The 6,998-nt window shown below is 52.0% G+C and overlaps 1 long non-coding RNA gene across 1 annotated transcript; it reads left to right on the top strand.

The window, feature by feature from the left end:
* The first annotated feature begins 345 nt into the window (after positions 1 to 345).
* Positions 346 to 1,995, top strand: LOC129622617 (uncharacterized). The gene is made up of 3 exons (XR_008700079.1): positions 346 to 635; positions 1,064 to 1,191; positions 1,347 to 1,995. It is a non-coding gene; the product is annotated as an uncharacterized LOC129622617 (long non-coding RNA).
* Positions 1,996 to 6,998: the final 5,003 nt, after the last annotated feature.

The raw sequence follows: 6,998 nt of genomic DNA, 5'->3' as shown, positions 1-6,998 counted from the left end.
GAAACCAGCAAGTGTGTGCAGATTTGTGGATCTGATGAAAGTCGCCCCCTCCTCAATGACTGGGGGAGAGAGGGACCCCGTATTCACGGATGGGGGTGAAGCGCTCCCTCCCCGGCAGTGTGGGAATTCTGTGCCCCCTTTCCTCTGTCACCCAGGCCTATATTAAGAACACTGAATGTCAGTGCAGACGCTTTAACTGCTAATGTGAGGGTGAAAGGCAGGTGGAGCGCAGGTGTGTTGGAGGGAAGAGAGGAGTCAGGAGGTAGAGAAAAGCAAGGAGGAGGCACAGCAGGGTTGGGGTGGGGGAAAGAGAAAAGCAAGATTAAATTAATTAAGATCTGTGGCAGGAGGAAGCTGGAGGAATGGGAGGACCAACCAGCGGGACATTCGTGAACAGTCCAAGAAAGCTAAGGGCAGCCCGAGTTCCCAAGGGTCAGGAAGAGACTGCTACATGGCTTGGCTTCAGACCCCTGCAAAGATCTCCACCTGAAGCGTGGATGAGGCTGGGGAAGGAAGCCTCCCGGAAAGCAGACTGTCTGTGACGACGGCTGTCAAAGCAAGCGCTGTTGCTAAGGGAACCGCCTGGGAAGAGCCTCGTGTGGAGATGAAGTCAGCCCACCTCAAGCAGCCGCCAGGTTTGGGAGGGGACCCAGTGCTTCCTCCAGGTCTCCCCTCCAGGTTTTGGGCCCTGGAGGACAAACACCCTGCCTCCTCTGGCCATGCCCAGAACAGGCTGCTCATTAGCCGGACAGGGCCATGTTGATGACAGTCACCAACAGTGATGCCCAGAGAAATGCCCCCTGGATAAAGGATCCCTGGAGCAAAGGAGCCTGGGAGGGACAGGGGAACAGTACCCCCGCCTTCCAAAGGTCCTCTGATGCTCAAGGGGTTCCAGAACCCCAGGCCATAACCCTACAGGAGGACGTCTGTGGCTCACAGGGTTATCAATTAAATTGGGATGAGCGTTTCAGTTAAATGGGGGAGGGGGTAGTGCAAAAGCGTGCACAGGCTCTTTGAGGCCTGAGCTTGGAACTAGCATGGGATCTCTTCCCTCACATTCCAGTGCTCAAGTCACAAGGCAAGCCCAGACTCAAGACGTGGGGACTGGACCCTCCACTCAGGAACACAGGGGTCGGTGTGAAGAACTTGGGCCATTTTTGCCACCCGTCCACTGCAGTGGCAATTAAGAATGTGGGTTCGACTCAAATTCTAACTCACCCCCATTTGCTGGGTAATCTTTAGCAAGTTCCTTTCCTTCTCTGACTCTCCATTTCCTCACCCCCAAAGTGGTCAAAACAGGGGCTTCCCTGGTCACTCAGTGGTAAAGAATCCATCTGTCAATGCAGGAGACACGGGTTTGATCGCCGGTTGGGGAAGACCCCACACACCGTGGAGCAATTAAACCCATGCACCACAACTACTGAGCCTGTGCTCTAGAGTCCAGGAACTACAACTCCTGAAGTCCATGCACCCCAGAGCCTGGCTTTGCAACAAGAGAGGCCACCTCAATGAGAAGCTCAAGCAACACAACTAGAAAATAGCCCCCACTTGCCACAACCAGAGAAAAGCCTGTGCAACAGTGAAGATCCAGAACAGCCATAAATAAATTATTTTTTTAAATGGTCAAAGCAAATTTCTCCTCTCCCAAGAATTTAGACACAATTCAGGGAAGTCACACACTGGAATTGTCTGGCCTGGCACCTGGGACGTAGCGGCGTGGGCAAGTTTGGGTCCCTCCCTTTATTCCAGGAGACTGGGACTTCATTGACCCAGCCAGTGCACGAGGCTCTGATTGCTTCCCGCTGTGCAAGAAAAGGCTGGGAGCCCAGCTGGGGGTCTGTTCCACCCCCACGCCCTCCCCACCCTTCATCTTGCCCCCTCTGGAGCCCTCCTGCTGAGAATTAGAAGCATCCCGGGTCTTAAGGATAGTTAAGTAGCAAACTACGTGTTCATAATAAAATTTGCCTGCTTCTCACAGACATCCAATTTGCTTACCATCCAAAGAGAAGAATTGGGTGCCTGCTTCCGAAATTGTTTTAATCTCTGCCACAGAATGCTTCTGGCAGGGTTTTTCAACTGGAAAATAGGAAATGAGTTAGAAACAATGGAAGAACGTGAATAATCTCACTTAAGATGTTTGATCTTGAGATGAGATGAAGTTGAAATCGATTTCCCGGTTCACAGCCAGACAACCGCGGGTGCGGGGGGAGAGGGCTGGGGGTGGAAGGTTGTCCAGGCCTGACTGGGCCCCAGATCCGGCCAAGACTAGGGCCCTCCTATCCATTTGGCCCTATGGTCCCTACAAAATACTAGCAAACTATATTCTGAGTGGGAGACAACTTCAGCCCCATAACCTGAAAGGTAGGTGTGAAGAAAGCCTTTGCCTCTCTGTGTACTCGTACCAAGCCATGCATCTATTTAGGAGATATTTGCTGTATACTGACTATGTGTCCCAGCCTGTCCTAGTCCCTGGACCTCCAGACTTGAATCAAACCCATTCTATATCCTCAAGGGTCTCCTGAGAGTTGGCTGGGACCAGGACAGAGCTTTAAGAGCTAATGTTGATGAAGTCCTTTATAAACCAAAGATGCTGCCTTTATAAACTTGCTACTCCTCATAGAACCTGTGGGTTGGGGATTCTTGTGCTCTCTTTCTAGATGGGAAAATGAGCTCAGAGATAAGTGAGTTTTCCAAGGATGGGATCCATGGGACTGTGGAGTCCGTGCTGTTTGCCAGGGGGAATACTCCATCCAGGCTGGTGGCCTGCAGAGGGGTGCAAAAGGCGGAGCTCAGGGAACAGTGAGGAAGGGCAGGTAGCCAGGACCCTGGTGAGGGAGGTCTGGGCAGCAAGGGGAATACGCTGGCCCCGTTCACTGTGGAGAACCTGCCCCACCCTTAGGTCTGGAAAGGAACACACCCTCAATGCTAAGCGAGGCAGGTGAGGGGGGTACCCATCCCTTAATGATCACACAGACGTACTCACACATCACCCAGACATGCAGATCTAGACCAACACACACATTTATACACATATACACAATAGCGCTCATCACCCAGATGTGTCTGCCTGCACCCATGCTCACATCCCCCTTTAAGAGACTGAAAACTCCCTGGGGCAGGGACCACCTGGGTCTTGCTCACCACTCTGTCCCCAGCACAGATCCTGGTTCATACGGGGCCCTGTAAATCACAGTGAAGTTGAACTCAACCCCCACACATGTGAAACACAGACTGACACACGTACATGTCATTTGTGTGCCTGGCAGCTGGTGCGGGGGGAGGGGTGGCTAAGTCTCCAATGGGCTTGAGCCTTTGCAGGTAGAAACCAGAGGGTGGGCTGGGTCTTGGGGGGCTCACGGCTCTCTGTCACTGCTCCTCCTGCCTGGCTAGGCTGAGGGACCCAGCCCATCCAAAGGTCTCGGTCCAGCCTTCCTGCTCTCAAGGCTCCATGGGGTGACTGAACCCCCCCATAACAGCTTCCACCCAGGCCTGGCCTCTCGGGGTCCTAGGTTGGGGGTTTAATGCATTATTGATTTCCCCAAGAAGGGAAAGTGCTGCAGCCATGGGTCCAGGTAGCTTATTTTGTGCGTCGATGACATTCAGGTACTAGTGAAAAATTATACCAATTATTAAATCAGCCATTATTACTTCAAAGTGCAATCAGTTGTCACAGGGGAGAGCGCTTGCTCGGCGCGTTATTAGTCGGGCTGTGTGCACAGGGAAAGTGCTGAGAGGGGAGACTTTAACCAAAGGGCAAATGCATGAAATTTACTTAGAAATAGCGATTTATCACCCCTGGGTTTCCTACTGCTCAAATCTAGGCAGACACTTGGCTGGCAGGAGACAGGCTTTGCGGCCGCCCCTGCCTCCTGCAGCTCCCACCCTGACAGGAAATGAAAAATTGAGAAGTCGTTGTAACAGCTTAAAGATGCATTATCCTTTTTGATGTGCAATTTGAGCTTCATATCTAAAGGCAGATGAAATCACCGGCACCCACGCCAGCCAGAGAGGAGAGAACCACCCTTCTGAGTTCTGGGAGGGGTGGGTGGGGTGAGAGTGCACCCCCCTACACACACAGCCTGGCCCCCACCGGCCCAGCTGCCCGCCTTTAAGCCCAGGAGACCAAGGTGGGCAGGACCGGGCAAGGAGGAGAAATCTTGGACTGAGGTGGAAGGGGAAGATGGAAGAAAGAGACGCAGAGCAAAGAGAGGAAAAATGTAAGACAGACACGCAGAGAGGGAGAAAGAGACACAAGGGGGTGAAAGGGAAGGAGAACCAGAAATAGAGAAATAAAAGATGAGGCGAGGTTACATCCAAAGACCCAGAGAGAAGAGAGATGGACCAACAGAAACCAAGCGTGAGCAGTGGCTGCTCACTGTAGGGAAAGGAGTGTGTGTGTGTGTGTGTGTGTGTGTGTGTGTGTGTGTGTGTCTGCCTGTCTGTCTGTCTATAGCTGCTGGCAGGGGAGGACCACGCCAAAGACTCCCCAGCCCCAGGCCAGGCATATGCAGGAGGAAGTAGAAAGCTTTCTTTGATTTTCATGGCAACTATGAACCTATCCCCCGTTAGCACATGGGGCAGTGATGCTCCAGAACCACCCCATCACCACCATCTGCCAACCACTCCCTACTTATAGCTCCATGCCAGGCATGGCCCCCTCACCTCCTGACAGACCCAGGTTAAGGATCACCTACAGCTGAGGGTCGACTAAAGCCCCCACCTGAGCTGCCAGTGGAGACTCTCACCTCCATGGCTGTGTGACCTTAAGCTAGTGACAGAATCTCTCTGAGCCTCTTTTCTTATTTGGCAGAAGGGCTCACAGGGCTGTGAGGAGAGCGGAGCCCCTGCGTGGGCACTCACCTGAAGGACGAGCTGGCCCTGAGGTCCTAGGGCTCTGGCCAACCTCAGAGGGAAGCCACAGCTCGCTGGGGCCCCAAGACAACCCCCGTGCTTCCATTCACCAGGAAGACTCCAGACCCATTTGTCTGATGCTGCTCCACGACCTTGGGGCTTGCCAGCTGGTGTTAGTGGTAAAGAATCCACCTGCAAGAGATGTTAGAGAAGTGAGTTCGATCCCTGGGTCGGAAAGAGCGCCTAGAGTAGGAAATGGCAACTTGTTCCAGTATTCTTGCCTGGGAAATCCCACAGACAGAAGAGCCTGGTGGGCTACAGTCCAAGGGGCCGCAGAGTCAGACACAGCTGAGAGACTGAGCCCGCACACACATAGTCCATGACCTTGAAAGCAACCTCCTTATCTGAGACTATTAGATGGCTAAGCAGGCTCATAGAAGAGCATCTATTGGACGACACATCCAAGCCTCGCTGTGTGCACGCCCTTAAAAAGTTGCACGCGGATCTCCCAGAGACGTATAGTGCGTAGCAAAGAGCACTGGGTCTGCGTCTGACAGGTCTGGGAGGCATCTGTCCACCTGAACATAAACTCCCCAAGGGCAGAGATTTCTGTTCATCTTGCCCATCACTCCAGTATTTGTTGAATGGATAAATGTCACTCAAGCGAGGTGACCTTGGCAGGCTACCTCATCTCTCCGACCCTTTGCTTTATATATACAACAGAGTTCCTGCTTCATGAATGACAAGGTAGGTATAATCATCTGACAAGAAAGAAAGGAGAGTGGCTATGTTTGTTGTTATCAATAGAAAGAAAAAAGGAAAGAGAGATGTATGTTAAGGGAAGTTATCTCCAGGTGATGGGATTAAGGAAAATGTTTACTTTCTTCTTTTCATGGGGGTGGGTATTTATAAAGCCCAATAACCAAAAAAAAAAAAAAAAAAAAAAAAGGTAGTAAATTTGTTTTAAAATAAATAAGAAAATTGCATCCTAAAATTCTCAAGAGGTTGAGAACGTGGCCACTGAGCCTGGGGTTACCCCACCTGAGTTTGTGTTCTGGGGCTCCAGGCTGTCCTTAGGTTCAAGTGTCCAGGGATACATGTGGGGCCTCAGCGTCCCTGACTACATCTGGGTGGTGGAGGGTCTCCCTGGCACATACACCAGTTAGATCTACCTGTTCCTACCAGGCAGGTTCACAGAGGCTCTGAAGCTAGTTTTGGAATACTGAGTTTGACCCTCTATGGGTACACGGACACCAACCTGGGGCAGGATGTCATGGGTCCTTTCGCTGCCTTCCCAGCAGACGGAGAGACAGACATTGCCAAAGTGACAGGCCTCCCCCAAGATGATCTTGCCTTTGCTGAGCCCACCTTCCTGGCTCTTCCAATCCTCACCAACTCTTACAGCAAAACCATGAGGCAGTAGTATTGCTCCCATTTTCAAGGTGAAAAAAACTGAGGCCTGGGGGCAGGGGTTGGGGATGAGATTTGCTTCAAGTGTATCTCAGATGAGGCAGGATTCACTCAGCATGCCCAAACCCAGGCCTATGCCCTTCCTGCAACACCATCTTCTTCTAATGGATGGCAGAGAGAAAGGACTAATCAACTCCTCTATTGATTCCAACTCTTCCCAAGAAGAGATTGATCCTCCCATTAGAAAGGGGCGAGCAGACAGCATTAGGGGGAATTGGGAGATTCCGCTCAGTGAGGCAGCTTGCTGTACTGTGAACGCTGTCCTGAGCTTAGGTCGCCAAGGCCCTGGACCAACAGGCTGCAGAGCACCTCGGAGGTGCCTGACACCTGGCCAGGGAGAAGGTGGGCCCTGCCATCCACTACAGTCACGACAGGCCACAGCACTCTGCCCTAGTTCATCAGTCAGTCCATCCATCTCTCCATCCCAGTATCCATCCTTCCACCTCTTTCGTCACCTAACTTTTTATGAGTTCCTCCCCTGTGCCAAGTGCCGTGGAAGATGCTAGTCTTCCCAGCAGGTCTCAGCACATCCACAGGGCAATCAAGGAACAGGGACAGGTTGCAGTGTATTCTGTCCACATCTTTACCAGTGAACTGACTGTCCCACAGGGCACTAGCAGGTCACTGAGCTGATGAGCTAAGCCCCAGGCCACAAAGTGGGAGATAAAATCCTCCTA

Source organism: Bubalus kerabau, chromosome 11 (assembly GCF_029407905.1).
Source record: "Bubalus kerabau isolate K-KA32 ecotype Philippines breed swamp buffalo chromosome 11, PCC_UOA_SB_1v2, whole genome shotgun sequence".
In the NCBI taxonomy this organism is placed as follows: Eukaryota; Metazoa; Chordata; class Mammalia; order Artiodactyla; family Bovidae; genus Bubalus; species Bubalus kerabau.
Note: the sequence above shows the minus strand (reverse complement) of the source record. Positions and strands in the feature narration are given on the sequence as shown.